Source organism: Rissa tridactyla, chromosome 1 (assembly GCF_028500815.1).
Source record: "Rissa tridactyla isolate bRisTri1 chromosome 1, bRisTri1.patW.cur.20221130, whole genome shotgun sequence".
Taxonomy (NCBI): Eukaryota; Metazoa; Chordata; class Aves; order Charadriiformes; family Laridae; genus Rissa; species Rissa tridactyla.
Genome location: NC_071466.1, coordinates 50,929,685 through 50,957,174, shown reverse-complemented (window position 1 = coordinate 50,957,174; position 27,490 = coordinate 50,929,685).

Sequence of the window (27,490 nt, the reverse complement as noted above, 5' to 3'; positions counted from 1 at the left end):
TCATCTTCAATTATATTTTAATGGGCTTCCAAAGACAGCTCATTTATAATTGTATCTTTAACATTAATTTTGTTATAGATACATCCTTTCCCAAATGCTTAAAAACAATTATCTCAGTAGGTTCCAGTAGAATTTTTTCTGTCTACTTTTTATCCCATTTTCACTCAGTTATTGGTATTCTGCTTATGATGCATGACAAGGACAATTATGAAAGGCACATAGATAAATATTTCCTCTAAATGTACTTTTCAGGTTAGGTTCTGCATTTGCCATTCTGGTGGGAAATTTTGGAATAGAATTCAGAACCAAAGTAAAATATTAAAACCTGTTAAAGTTTACTTTGAGAGATTTAAGCATTGTGGAAGAGAAACTGAAAAACTGTGTGCTTTGATCAAGGAGCTGTATGAAATCAACCAAGAGGGAATGTGAAACCCAGAACATTATTCCAAATTATATGCACCCTCCAAAACCTAGACAAACCACAGGTGCAAGTTGCACTCTGAAGCGTATGACACCCAAAATTAATTCTTGAAAGTAACCACCTGAAAGCATTCCTTGAAAGAGCACTAGGGCCTCATTCTTTTAATAAAAGATGCTAAAGGGGTTAATGATCATCATGAAATGTAAATGATGAAGCCCGTTGCTCAAAAAGTAAGCTTTAGTTTCTTCCTCTGGTTGAAGAACATCGGTCCATGATTCCTCCTTTCCAGGTGCCTGCTCAAACCAGGAAAACTCACCAGAGATGCTTATGCAGCAGAAAAGAAAGGGGAAAAGAGCAACATTCTGTGGAAGTGAGGAGCGGTACTCTTTACCCAGCTTGCTGGTGCCAGCCAATGTACAGGAAAGGCAGCAGAATTCATGAGGCCAGAAAAGCATTAGACAAGAAGAAACATGATTATGGCTCTGCAGTGCAGTACCTAGAGCTCAGAAACAGGTCAGCAATCCTAGGTTTCCAGTGTCTACTCCTAAAACTCATTTTATTAAAAATAAATATTAATTAAAAATAAAATAAAAATAAAATTTATTAAAAAGGTTATGGAGGAGGCATCAGCCTATCCTTTACCAGATGAGTGAACTAACCACAAGTTTCTTCTACCCTATACTAGGCATTAGGTCAAAGGAAAATAAAAGGCTAAAAAACTGGAAACAGCCTGGCACAGGTATGCCTTAATCAAACACCAGACATGATATCAAGGATGTGATTCAGTTAGGCACACTTTGGTTCTTAGTACCATTTGAGTCATTCTCACGTATTTTAGACTTTGAAATGGAGCTGGTAGACATAGTACAGGAAGGATGGGAGACCCAGGCCTTCTGGAGAGTAGCTGGAGCCCAGGCAGAATATCATAGGACTGTTCAAATGGCACTGAAAATGCTTGTGAAGGCAACTGAATCAAACTCTGAGTCTCTAATTTGGGGAAATTTCTTTGCCTTCAATATGCTGCAATCCAAGCAAATGACAGGCACCCTGTTGGCCGCTCCCAGCCTTGTGATGGGAAACCTGGTAGTGCACGATCTCTTCCTCTGAGACAGCTGATGAAGAGAGTAGGGACAAAATTAGATGGAAGAAGTGAGAACTGAGACAATCTGGTGGGCTTGGAGAGTTTACAGAGTGGGGGAGAAGATTCGGAGAAAGGAAGCAGACTTCACTGTTGCTCAAAATAACAAAATACATGAAGGGGAATTTTTTCTTGAGGGAGGCCAAAATCACCACATAAATTCATGAGGACAGACAGCATCAGATCTAATGCTGATAGCAGCAGCACAGCTGCTTTCACTCACATGCATCCGACAACACGGCACTGGAAGGTACCAATGAAACTGCTGCCGCCTGTTTAGTCACATGTTCTTTTTTCTTGTCTTCTTAATCTCATAATATTTGGGGTTATTCTCAGGATGATTTTGTGTCCCACTTGTGATGTACAGCATTTATGTTCATGTCACTGTAGACACTTCTGCCTTTTCTAGAGACAGGAAGAATGTTGCTTGAGGCTCTAGAAGGAGCTTTAGGAGGAATTTACTTAGAGTTTACCAGTAGCAGAAACGCACAGTACATATACCACTCTTGGGATAAGAGACCAAAAAAAAACATGAAAAAGAGTGTCTGAAAAACACACTGGTATCTGTCAGTACATGCAGTTCATTTCCCAAAGCACAGTTCTCTAGACACCTTGTTTTCCAAAAACAGCTTTGGGCATATTTCCTTTTTTTTTTTCTTTTTTTAAGTTACTTTACTTGAATAATAAGTATGATTGTTGATTTTTTTCTTCCTAATTCAGTGGGAATAAGTGGCAAACATTACTCATCAATGAAGGATGGAACAAAAAATATAAATCTCAGGGACTCCTGAGATCCTGTAAATCTCCCACTTACTGGAGCATTATTGCTTTACAGACAGGACCAGACCTTAGAGAATGTAGCCCTGTCACATTAGTGACATTGCATTTTTCACTGTCTTTAAAAGCAAAAACATCAGAAGTACAAACATTACCAACAAGTCAGTGTTACAGGACTTAGAACACGACATTTTGCTCTCTCTTCTGCATTCAAATTATGTACCACATTCAAATTCCTTGTATTTTAAAGCTCTGAACAACTCTGTCTACATATTGTTTTCAATTCTCCTTTTTGACTTTTCCAGGCTGTAAAATTCCCTTCTCTCCTGAGTTGGAAGTGCTCTTTAGTCGAGTGATTTTTGGTTTCCTTCTGCTCCTTTTATCTTTGCATAATCTTGCTTTCAGTCTGCCTGCCCTACTTACAAGTTTCTCCATCTTTTTATACATCAAACGGCTTCCATTCCACACTCAACCGCCTCCATTATGCCCACACTCAGTGCACGAAATACATTTGCAGCGATAGACCACGAGGTACCATCGACTGTCCGTTACCTGTGGGCAGTGCCTCCATTTTGCAGAAAAAAAAGCGTGCTATGGCAGCACAGTCTCCAAGGCTGGCTCCATGCAGAACAGCACATGAACAAGGATGCATTGCTTCCAAGGTTAGCTCAGTACATGTTTGCCTGGTTTTGGACACTGAGTTAAAAAGCCCTGCCAGACTTGAGCTGGCTCCCCACAGAGTCATTCTCGCTTGTCTGTAGCACGCTCTCAAACACACACACCGCACTACCTATGTCATCCAAGGTCTCTCATCCCCCCCACCCCAGTACCCTGGATAATGAGTATGACAGCGTGGTGTTTTGATCTTCCACTCATATTTACCCGTATCTTATCTATAAAGAAAGGCATGCATAATATATGTGCTGTATGTTTTCCTAAATTTGCATTGAGATGGAAACAGACCAAATAATCTTGTAGGTATTTTCCATTGCAACAGACTGAAGTCTATAACTGAAAAAGGGGAAAAGTGTTACATGCTTTGAGAGAATTTACATTTTGCTAGTGCAAAATCAAACAGCACATTTAAAATCTAAGTTTTCTGGGATTTTTTGTATTTTCCTATCAAGACATGAAGTCAGCATTCTAATTGCGAGGATTGAATCACTCCCAAAATATGTTGCTATGTGCATATCTCTCAGGTATAGTTTAGCTGAGGAGTTTTCTTATGGAAATATATTAGTCTTTGAAACATGCTGGCATGAAATATAACTGAGTTTTACTTCTGAGATTAGGATCTGTTAATTCTTGAAGATCCCAAAAATTATCATGACAGATTTATAACACAGAAACTCTGAAGGAAATTTATCGAACATACTTAAACAGACTTTGAATTACCTGCTAGCTAATTAGAAATGGCTCCAAAGCTGGCCACTGTAAAAGACTTCTCAGTAAATTGTTTTCAAACCCTAGGGCAGGTTGTAGTCATTATGTTTCCTTTACACTCTACACAAGATGGTCTTTGTTTAGTAGCCTGCACGTTACACGTATCCTTTCACGTTTCCCTAATGTTCCTATTTATTTATTTATTTATTTATTTAAATTTTTAATGCAGTGCTGTTCCATTATTGGGCCATGTGGACATTTTGAGCACGGCTGCTAGCTCTTTCTGTCACTAGTCCCTATCTAAAAAGTCAGCATTTCAGCTTCTTTGAAAAAATAAAAGGATAAAGAGAGAAGGAAATACAAGGAAAGAGAGAAAGAGACAAATGGGGAGAGCAGGGGGAGGAGGAAAGACCAAATGCAAGCAAAAAAATAAAATCTGCAAATCCATGGGACAGAAGACTGTATCAAAAAGGAAATAAATACACAGAATATTAAAAATACAGCTGTATTTTATGACTGCTGACATTCCTGAAACTGTTTAATAAGCCTACTTCTATTTAAATTTCAGCAAGTATTTAAGCATTTGCAAGACTAATTTGTGTGCAAAACGAGTGTGCAAAGCACCCAGAAAATTCTTTTGCTAAATAACCACTTTTTGGCATGCTAAAAAAGTGATCCTCTGTGCACGGAAGCCCTCTCATCTGCAGTTGTCTTTCAGCAAGTTCCAGACGTGAACGAGATAAGAATGTGACTGGATGTGAACACAGAGATCCCCTTTTTTTTCAGTTAGCACCATATATATAAACCAAATCAGAATACTCTTTTGGTGAATTCCTTTCTCCCATGACACTTTTTCCTAATCTTTCTCATACGGTGCCCTAAGTTTTCTTAGTAAGTCCTTGCTTGCACTCATGTGTACTCACACCAGAGTCACTGCTGGAGGGAGGCACGATTGCCCATATCCAAACCACGCTTGAACCAAGAGCATCCTGAACTGCTTCATTCCGTGCTGCGCCACTGAATTTCAGTCAAAGCGAAATTCAGCATTGTTCAATCTTAAATTCAGACGCAAGCCTCACTCTAGAAAGAATTGCCACACTTTCATAATTGTTGGAAACGAATATTTTTTAACTTGCCCCAATAATATGAAAAGCTGTTTAGGAATAAAAACACGTCTTCATTAAGTCTGTGAAATCATACCATTCTGATCAGCAATTGTCATTACTAGTTCATATCAAACAGGACCCTTGCCAGATAACTTCAATATAATAACAGCCCTTAAAATCAAAGTATTTCTGCCTCTGATCACTGATATCTTATTGATATATTCTTTTGTTTTTTGTACAAGTTTTCCAGTTAATTACAAGAACATTTGAAACAAGTGTTGCATCTCTTTAAAAAAAGCCCTAATCATCACTGAAACAGATTTAAAGCACAGCTAATCATCAGGGAACAGGGAGGAAATATGTGTGTCTTGCAACCACAACTATGAAAAAAGTTTGCAAATCTGTGACATCATAAACTACTAATTATTTCCACACTTAGGAAAATATCAGAATTTATTAGGGTCTTTTCAAGATATGGAAAATATTCCACAAGTAAGGCAGCTGTAATTCAGGAGAGGTGGAGTCGAAAATGAATTATTAAAGCCATTTCTTCAAGAATTAATATAAATATTTTCCACATTTCACTACACCAGCTACAGTATATGCATGAATATACATCTTAAATGCTGGCATTCATGGGGTCTGTGCATACGTAATAGCTATCGTATCTATTTTAGGAATTTTGAAGGCACATGTTGCTTTGCCATCTAATTACTTTTCATATTTATGTAAGTTTAAGGACTAAAAGAAACTTAGCATATGTCTTCCATGTTTGCTAGCACAGTATTTAACCTGAAAACTGTATGCAGAAACTTTGGTAACTGCCATGACAAATCGATGTTGGTATATTCTGAATGTTTACATTATTGAAGACAAATGCCATAGGAGAAGTGGGTGGGCCTGGAGCATTCCACAATGTTCTTATGTTTGCATTAAGAATCAAGCTAATTAACATTTTACGAGGCTTGATCTTGACCTTAGGGTTTTATAGAACTGGACAAAACCACGATACCAGAATAATTTTTTTAGGACTTGTTCCTCTAAATGAAAGAATCAGTGATAGTGACAGAAAGGCATACAGCTGCAGTGTCTTTACTGTGATTACTATTTCCTTTTTCATCTGTCACTGTGTTGGTTGGCCTGATTACAAGTTCCAGCCCATGCCATTGCTTTTTTGCCATTTCTTCCATGTCCTGCCCTTTACTAATAGGCAGCCAAGATCAGTTTGGCTGTTTGTGGTCAGATGAGATTACACGTTCAAATGAAGTGGCAAATTGGAGAGAATGCAATAGCAGAAGCACAGGGATGAGGACAACGATAGTGTCTTTATCCACACAGTTTGATCCAAAAGATGGTGTGAAAAGATCTTACAGTGTTCGCTGCTCTATCCGCTTCCAGTGGCTGAGATTGTTTCCATTTAGACTTTTACAGAACAGAGCTCAGTGTTCATGCATAGCAGCCAGTACAAATAAGTTTTATTAAGTAGCAAATGTTGTGCAAATAGGACAGAACTGCCTCTTAAAATTGTCTTTACTTGATGAACTGTCATCCCAATGACACGATAAAAGCATATTTAAACACAGTCGCTTGCTTGCTAAAACAGAAGTTGTTGCTATTATTTGTGTTTTTGTTCACCACTCTGCAGAGCTCAAGTTAAATATCTGAATTCATTGATCATGACTGTACGGATAAATTAACTATGCCCGGCACCATCTGTTTGCACCCAGACCAACTGGGAGGGAACAGCCTGTCTCCGTACAACTCAACTCTAACCTTCCCACACAGGGAATCATCATCAAAGGTGCCTACAGGGAGTGGCCTCTGTCTACTCTAACTCCTGAGCTAACTCACAATCAGGAACCTTTTTGGGACATCTTCATTCAGCTCAAGCCAAAATTGAGCCCGGTGACAACACTAGCAATTGAAAAGTACAGAAATTGGATTTCCCCTCCGCCACCCGCAGAGCACAGGCAGAATGGAGGTGTTTTCCTGAAAGGCACAAGAACCAGAAAAAAAGTTCAGGCTGTTCTTAAACTGGAAGTCAAGTGCATGCCCCAGCGTGCTCCCGAGTCGTGGCACCCCAGTGAGGACTCTACTCCTGCTGATGTGCCCGATGGCTCTTCCCTGTGCACACACAGCCATTTTCTTCCCCTAGCAAGAAAGATGTTGCCAGAGGGGCAAGAGAGATGCACAGCAAATAGAGGATTAGAATTAGGAAACTTGAAAACAAAACAAAAGATAAGTCTTTGAAGAAGGGAAGAAAGAGAGCAAAATTTGGCAAGGAGTGAAAACACAGAATGGATTTTTACTTCTTTCTCTTCGTCCTCTAAAAATCTAAAACCGTCAGCTTTGTACAAACCACGGACCTGCAGTAATAGCAGCTTTGTGGATTTTCCAGACAATCGGGCAGCAGAAAGTCACCTGATCCATCTGTGAGACCTGGTGAGAACCGGCAAATATAATAGGCTGCAAAACACCTGAAACTGCTGGCATCGCGAACACTTCCTGCCTAATTCTGTTGGACAACAGACACAAAGCCGGCCCTGTAATTACATCCCACCCTGATCTACATTTGCAGTCGTGTAATTAATACTTCCTCTGTAAAGCAATGGAATAATTTAGAGAGCAGATTTTCAACCTTAGTCTGGGAAAACTGAGAGAGTGCGAGCTCTGCTTGGGCATTTTAGCTACAGGGAAATGCTTTTCTGGTTCCATTTGCTCACAGAAACTGTAATTAGATGCTCAGAGCTCTCTTTGTGCTGGGGGAGAAGAAAATGATACTTCCTTCCTGTTTAAAAGCCACAAGCGAGAGCGGGTGAGGGGAGCTTTTACTTATTCAGGGGACTTTATGAGAGTGATAAATGTAGATGGCCCTGCAGACTCAGCCAGCTGAGAAAGTGTTGTGTTGTCCCACACAGGGAAACATTTAGCTTATTGTTGTGGAGTTAAAATGCTTCTTCTCATAAATCATTGTGGTTTTACAGTAGGCATAACAAAATCCCATATAGATCCTACACAGAAAACAAGCACTTTTCTGTTTCTTATCATGCTACCCCCCTGTTAACTTTCACAGAATGATTTTTTATCTGCTCCAGATTTCCGTCTTTCAGTACATTATGTACAGAAGGGGGAAAAAAATATTTGATGGTGAGGCTTCTAGGATGCTTCAAAAAGAAAAATTAAACAGAAAGACATCTGGAAGTCAGCAGTTCTGGAAGTGAAGAGCAAGTTAAGGATCCTCAGGATTATAATTTTTGGTTTAGGTATTGAAATTCCACATCTCTCCTACTTTAGATGGAGAGCATCAGGCCCAAGAACATGTCCTGGCAAATAATGACTACAGATAGTCTCATTGCTGTGTTTGTACTATAGTGAAGTAGTGGTCGCTTTTGCAGATGGATTATGTGCTCAAGCACTCACGGAGCAATAAGCATGCAGCTGTGTTTAACCCTACTAACACCTACAGAGGGTCAGATGTGGTGGGAAGTTGGAGTATAACTAGAACTTCATGGTTCATTCAAAAAGAACCCAAATCGAACTTTAGAGTGGTCCATAGTACAATTCTGTGTCTTTTATGTGCTTTGGTGGCAACATCACCCATGCAGTATCAAAAAGGTATGACTGAAAGCTGCCTTCTTTGAAGGGTCTCCACTTTCCCTAGGGGCACAGGGGATGCACAGCTGGCCTGAGTTCAGGCTTTTCATTGCAAGAGCAATGAAAATCCACTGAGAGGCTCTTGAGGCTCTGTAAGCCTCAGGTTATTCCTGAAGTAAAGATAGAATCTTTGTCTTTTCAAACAGAAAATTTTTCACATCATAAGTGGTTAAAGGTACAATCCAGTACTTCACAGTAGCCCATACAGTACAACTTCAATGGGATAAAGGCATCTAAGTCCCAGAACGCCCTCCAAAAATCCTTGGACAAGTGCCCAAGAAGCACTTACTCCAAAGTCTAAGTATCCTGTTATTGCACATAGCTAAAGAGGATACGTTCTTCACTGATCCAAACAGTTGAGTGCCTACTCAACTCTTTGAGTTTACAAAGTAGGCGGGTCTTTACTACTAAAAGTACACAGTTCTCTCCCTGTGCTAAGACCACAGCCAACGTTCACCCAAGAATTGTACCGATTTCAAAACAGCCAGGAAAGGACATGGTTCCTGCTGTTTTTGTAATAACTTTATGATGAAAGCAGTTGCCTGGGAAGCAGAAGGTCTGGATTCAAATCTCTCCTCAGCCTGCAAGGACTTGATTTGGTAGGCATCCTACCCACAAAGTAGTCAGGAGATGAGATGTGATCCACCTGTTCAACTGAAGCTGTATATCTCTGCAGACAGAAATGAAAAAACCACAGAGTGAGAGGGGGATTAGGCAAGGGCAGTCTGACTCTGCAGCCTATTGATCAGATCACTCTCCTGCAACCGATTCCTGAAAGCAAAGCAAAACACAGAGAACTCCGTTGAATTTTGCGTTAGACACCTGTTGCCTCACTCAACAGTCTAAGTTTGTATTTATGTAACTACAAGAGAAACAGGGAGACAAAACCATCCTATTTCTTTGGTTGCATTTGGATAAAATTCTGAATGCTTTTAGTGATATCATTCATTCGAGAGAAATAATTCTACTGTTTTAAAATTATCTTCCTAGCCTAAATTAAGAGCTCTGCCTTGTGGAAATTATTGTATCAGAAGAGACTGCCTACAGGCAATTGGCATTACTCAACTGATACGTCTAATATCAGTAACCTAGTGCCTTTTTTTTTTAAGTCTGTTTTTCAAAAAGCAAATACAAAAAAAAAAAACTTACTTATTTCTCCTGCTTGGTAAAAGGGTATGCATGAAGAGTTTTTCTTTCTCTATGTACTTTAACAGAAATTTTAAATATGCAGTCTGGTAACTAAGTATTTTTAAAGTAATAAATACCACAGGCATTCAGCATCAGTATAGCATGTTAGCATCTGAAGTCAACACATTAAAAGTCTACCTCAAATGAAAGGATTCACCTTCAATCTTTTTAAATTTTGAATGGCATTTTCATGGCAGGGTCAGTAATACCACGTTTGCACCTCTCTTAGTGATCTCATTTTGATATTTGATTAAAAAAAAATAAAGCATCTGAAACAACAAAGATGACCTGTTTTGGAGCTTTTGCTCAATATAGTTTGAAAAATATGTTTGTACAAATTTCGGTGGAGTTGGACTAATAGTATATTTCAAGGTTGGCAAGAAAAACTTGGGCTTTCAAGCTTCATCAAGATAGGAAGGATCCTTTGGACATTATGTCCTTGTTAATCTTTCTTTCCCCTTTCATTGGCTTTTCCATCCCTCTCCTCTTCTCATATTCCATATTTTAAAAAAAATAATGATTATTTGCTTTTATTGGAATTGTTTTTTTTAAATAAGCACAAAATGTCAACAGACAAATGACAAAATAAGGACGGCACAAAATTTTTAATGTTTTTAAGATCTAAAAATATGTGATCCACTTCTCAGAAGCAACTAAAGACATTTCCTTATCAAAGAATAAATACTACGAACATAAAATCAACTTAACTGTTACTCTCAGACTTTTTAAAGCACAGAATGTGAGGTAAAAAAAATAATAGTTGTACTATCACTCAGTAAAGCATGTGTACATTTTACTTGTGTTTTTAACTTAAGATTGCTGGCTTTCATCTTTACTTCCTAGTCACATGTCATATACAAGCAGCTGATTTAAGAAGGATTTCAACTAAAAAAGGAATTGGAAATTCACAAAATGATACTCACATCATAGAATATTTCTACTCCTCTGCTGGGGAAAAAATATAAAATATATGTGGTTGAAACATCTGATTGTGCATTCACAAAAGTTGTTTCCATTTTAATGCTTTCAGGATGAAAATTAATGAGCGTGTTTGTTTCATTGGCAAAAATTTAGCAATTTCTTCCACAAAGTAGTTTGGGTTTTTTTGTAGTTACAGTATAGCACATGCAAAAAGGAGTTAGTTTCTTCCTTTCTTTTTTTCAGTGGGGGTGTTGCATAATCACAATAAAATTTATGAATATTGGGGGAAAGAGTGGTTCTAAAGCATGTGAAAAAGAGATGATGTGTAGTTCGATACTGTGTGCTGGAGCCCTTGCTACAGAATTCATTTATGACATCTGGGAAGGGGGAGTGGACATTTGGTCTCTTGATCTCTGTTCCAAATAGTGATACATTTTTCAAGGGTATAAATTCAGATTAGAATTCTCTAAAATAGTGTCACTAATCTGGGAGGTCTCTGTTTCTACAATACTCCACTTTTACAAAATCTTAGTTTGCATGGAGAGATCAGAAAAAGGTGGAGAGAGTGCTATATGGCAGTGTCTTTAAAATTAACATATTATTGAGAATTAAAGGGGAACAGTAATTTAATTTATTTGTTTTCAAAATCTCTAGGGTAAGGATAAGCAACATGGTGAGGACCACAGACTCACGTAGACATTTACCATTCCGTGCATAATCCACAGAAACCTCCTGTAGCCGCTAGAGTAACTGCGTATGTGGAAAATAAGCATTAGGAAAGTGTCACTAATGCAACTTAGCAGCTGAAATTAAGAAGGAGAGCTATCACAATGTAACCAGCCAGCTCTACACATACTGCAGTTGGAAAAGCACTAACTTAGAATAATATTCCACAGTATGAATTATATGTTTATACTGGTTCTCTGTGTGGGACAGATGGAGCATTGCCTTTTGTGAGCAGTTTGATTAGCTCCTTCAGTGTATTACTTCATTGCATAAATCTCACTGAAACAAGAGAAACTATAATACCACTGAATTTGTTGGAACAGAAGAATACTGCATAGTGCTGATGTACAAAAAAAGATTTCCTTCCAGGGCATTCTGCAGACAGACATCAGAAACTAGCAAGAGCAAGACAAACCAAAGGAAGAATTTGTCATAATTCCCTTCCTTTGAAATAAATAAAAGATTTTGTTTGCACGTGTCATGGTCACCCTGAGTTCTGTGGAGATCTGGTAAGAAATGTGAGTCCATGTCTGCAGAAGATCTCCGTACTTCTAAAGGAAGCCCATCATCTCTCCAATACATAACAAAAGTGTTTCAAATAGACCTGTGCTTGCAGGGCTTCGGACAACCACCATGTGGCCCTGGTAACTGACTTTCGCCATCTGTGGGATCCAGAACACATGTTTTCATCTTTAAAATACTTCGGCTTTCAGTAGATTTATTAGACCTCTATTCCCTCCAGATTTTAATGTTTCCATCCCCTTGTGTGTTCATGCCCATCCCAGTGTGTTACTGGACCCATAGCGCTGTTTCAAAGGAGAGGACAGATAGACTGATAAAATGAGACAGGTTTGGGTTTTGGTAGGCGGTCCAGTAAAGTGGTTAAAGAATCAGGTATTATCAACCCTAAGGCAAAGCTTAACACCTGATACCTAATGTAGTCCATTCTTGCCACGACTCCACTCATTTGACAGGGATCGAGTTCTCATCTCGCAAAAGTGTCACTGAGGCTGCTAAATCCATCTTGAATGGATTTAAAGCCCTGTATATTCAACAAATATATACAGCTAGGGGTCTTATGACATGTCCAAAGGTTTTTCAGTTATCTTACCTTTGGCACATCTTCCACGTGCCAAAAAAAAAGGAGACTGCTTCCTGGGAAGCAGCTAACTCTGTCCCATCCAGGAGATGGGAATTAATTGTGGAAAGGAATGTAGTTCCCAAAGAAAATTATTTTCCTTTGCAGCCTCTGTCACCTCTCCCCCTTCACCCCTAACCCCTAACTTCAGAGGCAGATTGCGGAGTACACAGCCTTGAAAGGAGCAAAGGCTTTTTTCCAAGAACTTCTGAAAAAGAATCTGATTTAAATCAACAACCAAAAAGGATCTCTGGATTAGGCAGATGACATTAATTAAATTATTGCCAGTTTATTTTTCATCTGACATTGTGCATATGATCCTCTTAATGCTTAGAGAAAACATTCCTCTCATCAACTAGTCTCATCCATCTGGCAACTTGTTTCTGTCATGTTATCAGTCCTGTTTAAATGAACATGTTCTGCTATTTACATTACAGCCATTTCCTTGCACGGGCATCAACAGCCACGGGCATCGAGAGAGCTAACTTGCACTCCCTCTGCTGGCTATCTGATTGGCGGGGTGGCCCCAAATCACAAAATAACTGGAGCCAAAAAGTTGACTATTACCTGCGAGCCAACCCACCTCTAAAGCACACACCATGTTCACATTAGTGGGAACTGCTGCAAAGTGGGATGCTTGCAAAGTCAAGGACAGGACCAGAACTGCAGACACTTACAGAAAAATATCTATTTGCCTATTTTTATTTTTTTTTGTGGAAAAATGTACAGGAAACTATACAGAATTATAAGATATTGAGATGGCTGGAAAGAGGAAGACTAACTTGAATCATACGAGAGGGGTGCTTAAGTTAGAAGCAAAGCCACCCCAGAATAGAAGAGTCAGACCACTTCTGAGAAGGTCCTGGCATGAGCAGACCAGTCTAGGTGCTCTGAATAGTCTCCTTGAGATGTCTAACTCTCTTGACTGACTCTAAAAGGTTTATTGGGAAATTGCTCCTTTAGGCACATAAATGAAACACCTACAGTTTCGTGTATGGAGTGCTCTGAAGTCCAGTACTGGATGGTAGGTCCTATACTAAGGCTGTATATTTTCTTTTCAATTTGCACAGTTTGGTTTCTTTCCTTTCTGATTTTAAATCGGGATTTAAAACATGACTGCAATATTTCTAACTTTCTGCGCTTGTACATGATGACACTGGTGGAATGTGTCATTCCTGAGTCTATGCTTCTCTTTCCAGCATATGCCAAGCTGCAATCTCTGTAACTCTACAAGACCCAGTCCTTTTAAGGGCAGGCATACCATCTGCAATGCAATCTATTGTGTACTCTGACTCCTATGGCTTGTGAAATTACCCATGTTTATGACACTCATAACAGCAACAGATGAAGCTGAAGTCAGACGTGGAATGTAAGGGTGCCAGATGTCCCAATTTTCATGGGACATTCCCACATTTAAATAAAACTCCCACATCCTGTTGACAGGAACCATTGTCCCAAGACCTGCACACGCAGCACCCTCCTCCCCTCTCTTGCAGGGTGGGAGCGATAGATGCGGCGCTTCCCCCCCACCCTGGGAGTGTCTCAGATTCCTGCAGCTGAGGCACCTGCAGCCAGAGATAGGGAATAATGGAGAGGGGATTTGGAGAGAGGGGGAAGGGGCCAGCGCAGAAGGGAGGAGGGAAAATCAGGCAGAGAAGGAAGGAAGAGAAGCAGTTTAGGAAGAACAGCAGGGAAAAGAGAGAAAAAGGAAATAGGTGAGGAAATGGAGAGAAACGGAAGAAATATTTCCAAAAGCAAGAGGAATTTAAATGGTTTAACAAAGGTGGGAGGATAAGGGGAAAAGAGTGAGAAGGAGAAGATAAAAAGTGAGGAAGGGACATGCAAGCACAGTGGAAAAAGGGGAGAAAGGAGATGGAAAGAGATAAAGAAAAAGAGAGAAAAAACAACAACAAAATGTCAAACAGAAAAAGTGAAAATGCGAGAGAAACCCCATAATTTCAAAAGTAGCAGCTCTCCTGCACACAGGTAATTCATACCTGTGTCCCCTTCTTTCCACTCTCACTTCTTCCCACTTTTTTGCAGAGACCGCACACAACCTTGTGCTGGAGCAGTCGGAGCGGGGAGCTGCCAGGGACGCACAGGAGAGCACTGAGCAGCCCTGCACAGCACAGGAATTGCCGTGAACTCCCAGGGCCGCCTTGTGAGCAGCTGTTATTGGAACAGCTATACGGTTTAATGATTTCTTTCCAGATTCTGCTGGATAACAGAAGAGTGAGAGGGGGGTTGGAAGGGAGGCTGAAACTCAAGGTGCAAAGAAAGGCCAGCCAAATTTTGGAGTAAATGTTGTGCGACCATCCAGCCCCTTGTGTTGACATGACTAAATGCAGCTCTTCCCCTGGGCTCCCATAGGCTTCTCTGTTGTGTAATAACCATCATTTCTTGACATATTTGAAAAAGCATCTTTTGCTTTCTTATTGTCAGTTCGATTGTCTCTCCCCATGAGAATCCCAGGGAGGAGATATAGTTTGTCGGAGTCCCACCTGCTTTACTTCATGGAGTTTCCTACACTTACTCCTTTCCAAAGCAAAGGATTTACCCCTGAGAGAGAGAGATATGGATTGAGAAAAACCCTCAGCTCTGTACAGAAACTGGATTTGATCTTCGCAGATCCAGTACACATCAGTGCAAGGCTGTCAGCCCCACAGACTTACCAGTTTTCTCCAAACATCCTTATTATAAGAGCACCAGCTGGGCTATAAAGAGCAGCTGTCACTTAGGAGGAATTTAAACTTCTCAGTTCAGTCAGGGGAAAAGAAGAAGAATACGGGATGTGGAATAGTTAAGAATGAATGTGAAATATTTAATATTTACCCACTTCTAATTGGGGCAAAGAAACGGTTTTGATAGCTGTACTCGAGTTCAAGGTCAAGTTTGCATACCCATGTGGCTTGACTGAGCTGCATCCATTCTGCCTGCTTGGGGCAAAGGCCAAGGGTGAATCTTGCTCCCCCTTTCCGGTCTCCCACACTAGAGAGCCTGAAATTCCCTGACCGGAGAACCATCTGACTTGCTGCAGGCTAGACTTTAAGTGAGAGCAGTGTGTGGGCAGGGTGGATGACAGGGAAGCTGTAATCCAAAACCAGGCTTGGTCCCCAAAGTGCCAAGATGTTATAGACATGACCGCTTCTTACTGTCCCCCTGGCACATGGGAATGGATGAATTTATAAATTTTTGTTTCTTTCAGTAGTCCTCTTCATGAAGGGAGCTGGGCATGCTTAGCTTGAAGAAGAGGAGGCTGAGGGGAGACCTCATTGCCCTCTACAACTACCTGAAAGGAGGTTGTAGAGAGGTGGGTGTTGGCCTCTTCTCCCAAGTAAATAATGACAGGACCAGAGGAAATGGTCTGAAGCTGCGGCAGGAGAGGTTTAGATTAGATATTAGGAAGAATTACTTTACTGAAAGAGTGGTCAGGCACTGGAACAGCCTGCCCAGAGAGGTGGTCGAGTCACCATCCCTAAAGGTGTTTAAGAAACGTCTAGATGTGGCACTTCTGCTCTAGTGGCAGAGATTGTAGGTTGTTTGGTTGGACTCAATGATCTTAAAGGTCTTTTCCAACCATGAAGATTCTATGATTCTATGATTCTAGTCTAAGTAGGCTCAAGGCCATCCTCTTCATCTGTGAATTCTACCACATACCTGCCAAACAATTTTTAAAAATCTGTTTCCTTCACAGGTTTAGCTAAGTCTGCTTACAGGAAAGAAAAGTAACATTAGGTGCTTGCAGTCACATATCTCTCAGCTACATTGAGACTGCATGGTGAAGAGCATGTATAGAAAAGCCACTTAATTTTTGTAGAAAGAAAACAGTTGGATTTTGTGAAAGTAGACAATGTGTTTTCATGTCATTTGTGAAAAGAGGTTTGTATGTCCATTATGCAACTTCAGAATTGAGCTCTTCTGAAATTTCTTCCAAATTTTTCAACATTCTACTTCAAGTAAGGGTACAAAAGACACCTCAGTTTCTTCCAGTTGAATTATTGCAATACACAGAATATCAGTGTTGTGTGGAATATCCATGCATTTGCCTTGTTATCTATAACACAACATGGAGAAATGATGTTCAGCTGACATCTATCACGACACTGAAGCAGGGACAGCTCTTACCCTGAGGACAGTGGGGTCCATCCTTCCAGAACTGTGTAATCTTTGATAAAGCATTTATGGGTTTTTGTTTTGTTTTGTTTGGATGGGTGGGGTTTTTTGTGGTTTTTCTTTTCCCTCTTGGACCAAGCTCATTTGGCACAAGTGCTACCCCCAAACCCAGCACCACAACAAACCAGGAAATGAACAAACAACAGAATAGGAACTTCGCTGCACATCTGTGGTAGCTCCCAGTGAGGTTTTCCCTGGCTGTCCCCAGTCTTACAGAAACTAATTTGTGGGAACATGGGCTAAACACAAAAGTGATGCACAGGACAAGCACAGAAGGTCCCATCACACTGCCTATCCTTTGATTTCATTTCTAGCAGAGTGGTTGCATTTGATTACTTAGCTTTGTTTCATGTCTCCTTGTCATAACAAAGCTGAATAACGTAGATTTTGTTGTTGAAAAACAAGTTTAGTAAAAACATTACAGAGTTCACCTGCGTAGGTTTAGACTAGACATTAGGAAGAAGTTCTTTACAGTGAATGTGGTGAGACACTGGAACAGGTTGTCCTGAGAGGTGGTGAAGGCCCCATCCCTGGAGACATTCAAGGCCAGGCTTGATGAGGCTCTGAGCAACCTGATCTAGTTGAAGATGTCCCTGCTTACTGTAGGGGGTTGGACTAGATGACCTTTAAAGGTCCCTTCCAACCCAGCACATGATTCTATGATTCTATGATTCACAGAATGGCTTTCAAACTTGGGATGGATGGATACAAAGAGGGATGCAAAGGAAAATGTTACAGGGCCCTCTAAAAGGCAATGAACATTTTTGTGTTTTCTAATAGATAGCATTAAATACTATCATCTTGTTAGTATCCTCTGAATAACACTTAACTTATACTGTTCCTGTTTTGCATAATATTATTCTCTTGAGCTTCCATTGTGTTATATGTGCATGTGCACATATTTTATGTGCATATGTGTTATATGGGCATGTGCACACGATTTTCTGCTGACATGCCTACCAAATAAAAAACTACCACTGCACTGAAGTATTATTTTCCACATGACTTTAACCGCCTTTTCCATCCATGCATTCTTAGTTCATAAGCACATGCTCCCTCAGTCAGCTTAAACTACATTGTTTACATTACCCTTTGTTACCAAGCATTCCAGGTTGCTCTTTACTAGCAATCTGTCACTGAGGTTCTTTGCCTTTCCAACAGCTTTTCTTGCAATCTATAACATTTTCCAAAACGAATCTGTATTTTGTTTAAAATCCTAAATATTGAATCTTAATCTTAATTTGCCAGCATCAAGTGACAATGAATTCAGATCTCTGTGACAATGTTTTCGGAATATTTACATTGACACCTACAGATACATTTTGTAATCTGTTGACCAGAGTTCAGTGCAGTTAATATTGTCTCTCCTGATTTTCCTATATTGCAATTTTTCAGATGTCATATGAAACAAAGTCAAATACAGTACAAGCATAAATTTCTGTCAGAATAGTCAACCTGAAAAAGCAGGCCTACATGCTCATTGAAAAATGATCTATGTTCCTCAAGTATGTTGACTGGAATTAATTATGCAAATATCTTTTAATTCTTTAGTGGTTGCTTCACACATGAGCCTCTTGCTCAGAATCAGTATCAAGATATACTTATGTGGGTCATAAATTTTCTCTTTAAAAATATTAGAACAACATTAGCTTTTTTCAGCATCCTGGAAAGTCCCCCATTTTGTAAGCCTTGTTTAAAATCAACATGAATGTCTCAAAGAGCGTATCTGCCAATTCCTTTAATACTTTTGGCTACAAGTTATACAATCTACTGGATCTAAAAATGTTTCACTCTTAATTTTGTTGTTTAATGTCTGCTCCAGCTACTGGTGAAACAGAATGTACTTTATTAGCATTGCAAGATATGAACAAATTCTCCCACTTCAAATGCAGAACAGAATTTTTTGCTGAATACATCTGACTTTGTTATGTGACTGAGAACAGCTATTTATTAAATATCCTTGCTTTTTCTGAATAGCTAAGATAATATTTGTCTCATACAGGACCTATATCATAGTTAGGGTTATTTCTAATAAGTTATTTCTAATAATTTAAATAATTCCTTTCATTTCCTTACACAAATGGAACATGTATTTTTTTTTAATTTTATAGATTTAGCTTCCTTTATCCAGTGTCTGTATTCTTAGTTGCAGTTTGTATTTTTACTTTATCTGTTGGTCTCTCCTATTTTTTAACTTTTCCTCTTCACTGTCCTTCACTCAAGCTTTCAATAAAATAAGTTAACTTTTGAGATTATAAAATTGAAGTTTGAAGTCATGGGATCTAACAAACAACCCATTAATAATGTGTTTTTTTCCTTCAATATTTTCAGCAGTTACTTTCAACTTTGGGAAATTAGCTTTGAAAAGAGCCAGTTATTTTCAACATTGGCCTGGGTCATTCTTTGGCTACATACAAAGTACGTACCAGATTCTTATTAATTGAGTTTAAAAAATATTAATTTCTCATTCAGTGATTAATTTGCCATTATCCATCCTAATGAGATTTAACATGAATTAACTGCAGTCAGTTCTACTCTGTACTCTTTTGTTTCTCTAACTTTCAGGTATTCCTGGAGCAATGAAATGGTGAATTCATGAGATCTCAAGGCTCCCTCTCCAGATGACTCGAATTCTGCATCATAGTGTAATTATTCTTTTGACATATTGTTGGAAGCTGTTTGAGGAGCTGCTAAGGTTGTTACCTAAGCTGATGACATAGATAACTATTCCAAATCTATACTTATTTTTATGAATTATCAGTGAATACTTTGACTCACGAGCACAGAACAAATTTCACTTGATATTGATTCACTTGTTTCAGACTTTGCCTAATCTGTTTTGAAAACTAGATAATTAGAATAAAATTATATAATTTTAATTCTGACAGTGAGGATGTTCCTGTAAAAGATTATTATAGGTGTCTGATGCACAGCCTATTTTCATTTCAGAATGATCCTTATAATAAACTCAGAGCAGAACAGTGTGTAAAGGAAACACACCATTTTCTTCAGGTATTTAAGTATTTTCCGTTTCAGTTTATGTTTTCTGAAAGCCCAAGATCAAAAGAGCTCATCCACCACACAAATAAAATGTTGATTCAGCCAACAAAAATCAATTGTCTGTGCAACAATTCTAGTTCAATTTATAGTGAATAAGAAAATTGTACTTTTTACCTCCTCTTCCCAACATCAAGGACCGCTTGGAATTGACAGTTCATCCTGGCAAGTGCTTAGATCTGTAGAAATTCCTTTAAAGGCAATGGGACAGTGGTGCAGTCACCAACACAGGAGCAAGGACTCTGCACATCAGGTCTTACACATAAATAATTTATAAATTTTAGATGATGCATTCACAAAACATTAGCTTTGTTCCTTTACACTGCCTACATCATGTAATATGGTATCTGTTCCCTGAGAAGATGACAGATTTCTAAAACATAAAATCAACAAATAGTGAATTATTTTGTTTAAGTAACACTATTTCCGTTGCCTAGGTATGCATATAAAAGAATAAACATTTTCCAGATATTCTAACTTACACCATTTTTTCACATGACTATTCATAAATTACTAAGAGAAGATCATGAAAGTGGCCAAATGAAAACAACTGTAAAATTTTCAAATGACCAAGACTTAAGCATTGTCTCTACAACAGTACTTTCTATTTTCACAAATAAAATCTTGCTTAGAAAAGAGTAAGTTTGTAAAAGTTTATGCACGCTATCTCTTCAAAATTCAATGGAATTTCAGAGCATTGTTTTTAGACCCGCCAAATGTGCTTTTAGATATTTGCATGTTAATTAAAATACAGAAAAATTCATCGGAATTATATAAAAACATGTACAACTAAGCTAATAAATGGAGTGAGAGCTAAGAATATGCATGTGGACTGTCATACTTTGCAAGCAAAGACTTGCAGATCCATTCATCATCAAAACAAATCCTGCCAAACACAATAAGATCTGTCATACTCTATCCAAACTGGTAAAATAAATGTAGAAAGTAGGAACGTAATGGGACGTGACTAATCCCGAGATACAATACAGCAGAATGGAAGATTCTCAATATGGCACGGAAAAAAAATGCTCATGATACACTGTAGGCTGAAGATGGAAACATGGAAGACTTCTTTCTCCTGTCATGCCTTACAAAGAGCTTTGAAAACTTCAAACGTATTTCTAATGTTCTTCATAGAATTTAAAATAGCTTTTCAATTTTTTACCTTGTTTGGGTTTTTTTGGTTTTTTTTTTTAATTTTGGATGCCTCAGTCCAAATTTTCTGAAGAAATCACTGCCTGGCTTCAGATTCAGATCTTTTAGAGACCTAACCTATTTGGCATTAGAGTAGAAAAACAGATTATTCAAAGAGTGCAAAAGGCCAGGTACCACACTCCTATGAAAGTCTGACCACTAGTGGCACAAAATCGCCCTCTTGGAAATGCATCCTACCTGGGGGGAAGCTTCAAAAGGCTGAAGCAATATTTAAATTGGCCTTTGAAATAATGGAAATTCACTGGCTGGAATGAGTTGGAGGTCCTTCAGGGCCTGTTTGAACAAAAACCAGAAAATCCAGTGCACGCTCTGCCCTGCAGGTCTCCCCGTGGCTGCACTGCTTTGGCGGGCCCTGGGAGGCATTCCATGCCCCAGAGCGCAGGTCCCCCTCAGGGGATCCCAAGCCATCCCTGCCTAGCAGTATCTTTGTTTGGCTGGCTGCGTTCACTGCATTTTATAAATATGATAAAATAAACAGCTTTTTTTTTAAAGCAAAAAGAACAAATGTGTTACTTCACAGGCATTAGCAAAAGATTTTTTTTTCTTAAGTAGTAATAAACAGAAAAAATATATAGTGCATTTCGATATACTCTTCTCTAGAAGCACAACAATGTCTGCAGAAAGAGGCAATTTCTTTTACTGTGTCAATGGATACAGTTTGAAAAAGAGACGAACTTTCAGCTGGTTCTGTTTGTCTAATTAAAGATATTAGGCCTTGCTTCATTCATATAAAGGAGATTGTTCTTCAGAAAACAATACAACTGCTTGCCATTTTTTACGCTATTAAGTCCAATTGGCATCATTGGCAAAACATACTTAGAAACTTGCTTGTTTTTTACAGCTGTCTGTATTTTTATATTAAAAAATATTACTCTGTGAAACAAAACTCTCCTCCCCCCCATCCTTAGACCAAAACATTCATTTATGCTACTGATATGACATCTTTTGCATAGTTGTCTCTCTGCTAGCTTCATTTTTATCCCAGATACAATTTTATTTAATGACTTAATACCATTTATAGTATTTTAATATTACAACATTCTTATTATAGTCACTCCTCTACAGCACTACATGGTGAACTGTAAAAGGTTGAGCTGCATTGACCACATAGTTCACCTGAGAACGCTAACTCACAGGACACAAAATAAAATTTGAGAACTATTTAACCTGGTTTTTATCACAGCATTAGGGTTTTTTACCATCATTTTTGAAATCACAGTAATACTACATGCATTCTATTTTGAATGAAAGAAATAAATGTATTCTCTTTACACAGGGCTTGAGCTTTCCATCAGGACCTAGAAAACAGTGAGTAGTATCTGACAGATCTCATTTTTCGAAGTGTCTGAACCCCTTTTTTATTGTAGTTGGTCATAAAACTTGGCACAAGCCTATTACTAGTAATATCCCTTTATCGCTGCTCTTACTTTTAAGCTGTAAATCTGTTTTGCATCTATGGAAAAATATACAGCCTGGGTACACATGGACTGAGAACACAGCCAATTATCTGGGTAATTTATTTTATGAATTTACGCCGAATTAAATAAGGAGCACTACCAGCATCTAGCAAGTGTTCTTCCTCCTGAGGCTGCAAATCAGCAAGAAAAGGTTTCTTAAACTGGCACACTGAAAGATCTGGGCTTACAATATGTTGTTTGAATGAGTTCTGGTTGAAACAGGAACTGACAGTCTGATTGATAGCCCCTATTTCTTTCCTTATTGTCACAAATTACTTTCAGGATGCTAGTAATAACACAGTGTTAGACTCCTATAAAAGGTGCAACCCTCCAGCTGGGCTTTCACCATGAAAAGTTTTGTCGTATTAGTGGAAATCATTTTGCTGAACATTTAAATCCTGCATCCTGGAGGACTGTGTGGTGTAGGAGTCTGGTAGTGAGAACAGAATAAAGAGCCTTTCACCTCTCTGTTCCTAGCAAAAGCTCAGCTCAGTAGACACCAACTACTATTTCTATATAGAGACTTTTAAGTCCCCTATGTAAAATGAGTTTAGGCTAACCACATGTTAATGATTACCCTGCAATCTCTTTCATTAGTAGTGCTGTAAGTACCCTGAAGAGCACTTCCCAGCGACATGAGGACTACAAAACTGAGGTTCAGAATAAACAAAAAGGAAATGATTCTTCAAATAAGATGTATTTTTGGTGTTGATCCCCTTTCCACATGATTCAAAAAGCAATTAGAAAAAAAACAGAGGGAGGAGGAATGCATCAAGAGCTATTAAAACATCTCTGTCCACTTCTGTGTGGTTTTCCTTCTGAAGTATTTATTTCGTATTATAAAAGACATCTATCTGCAAAACCCTAGATTGCTGTAGACAGGGAATATATTGTGGGGTATATTTACTTGGATGCCTGTCATGTTCTTGCCCAGGTGCCTGATGTCTCACAACAGCAGGATGAATCTCTAGTTTGACCCAGTGTGGATAGTCTTGTGTTATTAGGTTTTTGCCTTATGTTGTTAAGTTGAAAACAGCTGCCTTCTTCACAGCAGACTCAAACTGTGGGGATTACAAAGTTATAATTTCAGTTTCCTAGAAATTTCAACATTCTGAGCCTTTCTCTCATTTTCTGTCTTTTAAAGTTAGTCCCTGGTGCCTTCTGGTTTTGAAGACATTGCGGAAAATACAGTAGGCATAAATTGTGTCGGCTTAGTTCAAAGATTGCCACAAGCTATGTAAAGGCTGATTTCTGTAATTAGTTGTAGCTGTATCTGTGTCACAACATCCAGGCAAAATTTTCTGATGCTAGCCTGAGATGCTTACAGAAACCAAATCCCAGCTTCATACTGGTACAACAGTGAAGTGCACATCAACTCCCTCTTTCCTTACTTGTCCCTGCGTGACCGTGAAAATAAACAAAAACATTCATTTCATGAGGGAGAGCAGTGCAGTATACAAAATCAGGGGACCAGGGCTCGTCCAGAGATCATCTGTGCCCAGGCAGATGTGCAGTGATGCAGGTTACAAAGCCCTGGTTACAGGACCTTGGATTTTCTTATCAGGACTCCAAATAAATCCAAAATTGCAGGATTACTGTGACCTTGGCAATGGAGGTGTTTTAAGATATTTATCTATCCTCTGCTAGAAATAAACTGGGTAACCTACTATCCAAATGTTGCTAAAGGCACTGAAGAGAAAGTGTAAAGACTTCATTAGGTATAAAATTTCTTTTGAGATACCTTAGAATATCATGCTGCCCTTCAGGTACTGTATCAGAAGAGTTTGGGTATCCCCCAGGTCCTGTACCATATCTCCCAGGCATGGGAGCAGGGGCTAGATACCCTAAATTGTCTCAAATGCCACTAGTTGCCTGAGTTTAGGTCTCTAAATTGAGCCATATATAGATAAGGTGTAGGTTATATAGATGGCTAAAGTTTCATGAATCTTACTCAAAAGAACTGCTAGTTTTGGATCTTGATTTTGACACACCTCTCTCTAACCCTGAGGAAATAGTTTATTTTCCTGCCTTAGCTTCCCTATCTGACATACAGGATTAGTCCTACTCTATATCCATGAGACAAGAACAGGATGGTTATGGTGACAGTCTACCTAACATATAAACGGCTCAATTTTTATTAGAATTCGTGGTTTCTTTGTGTGATAAGTATGCATCATAATGCGCAAAGCCCTTCCATTAAATTTGAATAAATTTTAGCAACCGTACATGGCTATCAGCCATCTGATTCTCCATATAATGGTACATGCGTAGATTTGAAAACTTCTGAAGTGATATGCCTATGGTCACAAAGGACAGATGTGGTAGTGCTGAGAAAGACCTGATAAAGTCTTCTTCATCTCAGCCCTGTAGCACATAATATATAACACGCACACAACAGCACAGATTTTTCATGAGAGCCTCAGGAGAGGCGTAAAACTGAGCACCACTGGATGTAACATCTGCAAAATGCAGAAAAGAACAAAACCTGCCAGCAGCATTATTAACCATGCTCCAGGAGTCTTCAAGCAGATGTCATACCTATTAGGGAAATGCAAATCACAAAAGAGTACAGCTTGATTTCCAATAGTGCTGCAATCTGATTCTGCATCTGAGAAAACTATTAAGGTATCAATAGCAAAACTATTTCCAGACATCTCATGATGCCTCAGAAGAGCAACTTTTACAGACATCTGTAAAGAACACATAATTTTGTTGGACATGAAGTCCTCACAGTCTAAAATACACACTAGATCTGCAGTAAGCAGAATATACCTGATTATTTTCAAGACAGCATAATTACCCTGATAAGGGAAACCAGTATAAAAAGCAAGTCACCATAAAGTGACAGGACCTGATCTCCTATAAGCTGTGAAACAAATAAACAAACAAACAAATGACCAACAAGGAAAAAACAGACTAAGATCTACTGGAAATAACAACAGTGGCAAAGCAGTATCAGAGATTATTGGGATATAATCAGTGAATCAGATACTGTGACTAGTTTCATATACAAGAATGCAAAAGTTAAGTTTCCACACTAAAAGATTTGCAATTTAAAAGCCTGATTTTTGTTTGGAATGAAAACAATGTCAAAACAGCATCTTGCCTTCATCAGGACACATGTGAAAACAGTACAGTAATTTATTTTTTTATAACTTACATAAATATAAAATACATGCTATAAATAAAATATATCTTAATATATGTACATTTTCTAGTTTAAAATTATATATTTGTATTGATTTATGTGTTTAAGTTTCAAGGGACAACAGTTTCAGGAGAGATACCAAGCTCAAGTACCTTGGTTTAATGTAGGAAGCAAAAGCTTTCTTTTCTCATCTATTAAAATGCCAGGAATCAATGTATAAATGACAGTTAAGACACTAAGTAGCAATTATTCCTATATCTGCTCGTTTTAGGCAACCTCAGCCTTATCTCTCACTTCCTTCAAGATAGGATAAAATACAGAGTCAGGTATTATAAACTGAATCTATAGATTTTCTTCCAGCATTTTACTGCTACACTTAGCACTAAAACAAGTTACAGGCAACCACAGTAAGGGAATTTATGACCTTACAAATGGAGGCAGCATGTGATAAATACCACACTATCAGTTGTTCAGGTAAGTAATATGTGCTCTTGTAAAACCTGTACTGAAAGCTGAGTAATTTATGAAGTAAAAGAAGTCTGGCTTCTTTAACCTCTCATGCTAATTTACTTTAAGATAACATGAGGATAGACTTGTGTACCACCCTCTCCCGGTATTTTTAATTGCTATGTCCTCTCCCTTTCATTAGTGTATCCTATTTCTTCCATTTATCATGTAAAAGGAGTGAATGTTATTTCACCTTTAAAACTGAAATCCTTCTTCCTGATACAGGCTGATGGTTTCCAACCTCTTTTTTTTTGAAGGGAAAAAAAAAAAAAGAAAATTGCTTTTCTGGCCAGTGGCCATGCTTAAGTTGAAAACGTGTCTTTTAGTAAAGGTAAAACATCCTAATGAATGACTTGCTTTTGAAAGAACAAGAGACAATCCTTGCAGTCATTCAGTACAAGCACTAACAGAAAACAAAAAAAAGGCAAAAAAATCCCCCAAAACAAAACAGATGACTTTGCATATGTGCTGTAGCACACATCACATTCAGCATGGAAGACTTTGGTTTCAACCAACCAGCCTTCTGATTCTGGTTCACTAAAAGGAGAAAAGGTCCAAAATATGTTCAGTTGACTTCTGAATAATAGGAATAGCTCTGGGTATTGCTTAGAACAGAGGCCTTAGGTGGGGAGGTCATCTCTGAGTCCTCGTTTTTCTTGTGATCCTAAAAGTTTAGGTCTTTATAGATGTAAACTCTTATGTTTCTGTAGCAACCTCTACTCTTGAAAAGGCTATTCATCTATGTAAGCAAGGCAAGACTAGTTTACTAAAAGACATCACCATTACCTCCAAACTCCTTTCCTTGCCAATATCCTTCGATCATCACAGCTACAACCACACGCTACAGACGCTACAGACGCTACAGGCATTACAGACACTACAGATACTTTTATAAACAGCATGGTCCTTTCCAGCTACCAGGATTTTACCATCAAATAAATAATTATTCTTCCTGCAGGTACTTGTAGAGCATAATTGTTTGGCATTAAGATCTGGTTAACGTGTTAGAAAGCTATTAGCGCCAGAACCTTTGGAAAAAACAAGGCCCTGCTCCTAAGGAGATCCCCTGATAGCAGCCGCCTCCTGGAATTGACTGCACTGAGTGGCCACAGGCTCGGTTCTTCAGCTGGTTATGACACGCAGAGCTCCCTGCCGCTGTCACTGCTGGCCTTTCTGCTGGTCTGCTGCCCGCCTCTCATTGCGTTGAAAAGATGCATTACTAGAAATGTCAGTCTGTAACGCTGTGACATTCACTTTTCACATCAAACATCAAGTTTGATGGAGCTCAGAAATGCTCATGCATCAGATCTCTCCTCTATCAGTCTCACAAGGACATCTCTGATATCCTATGACAACTGGAACATCGTTTTGCCTGTGGTAGACAACCAACTTATGACCCCGGTTAGTACCTGTGAAGAAGTCTGCTAGAGAATTCAAGTGCAAATAAACATGTATTCTGATCAGCTGTATAGCACTTGAGA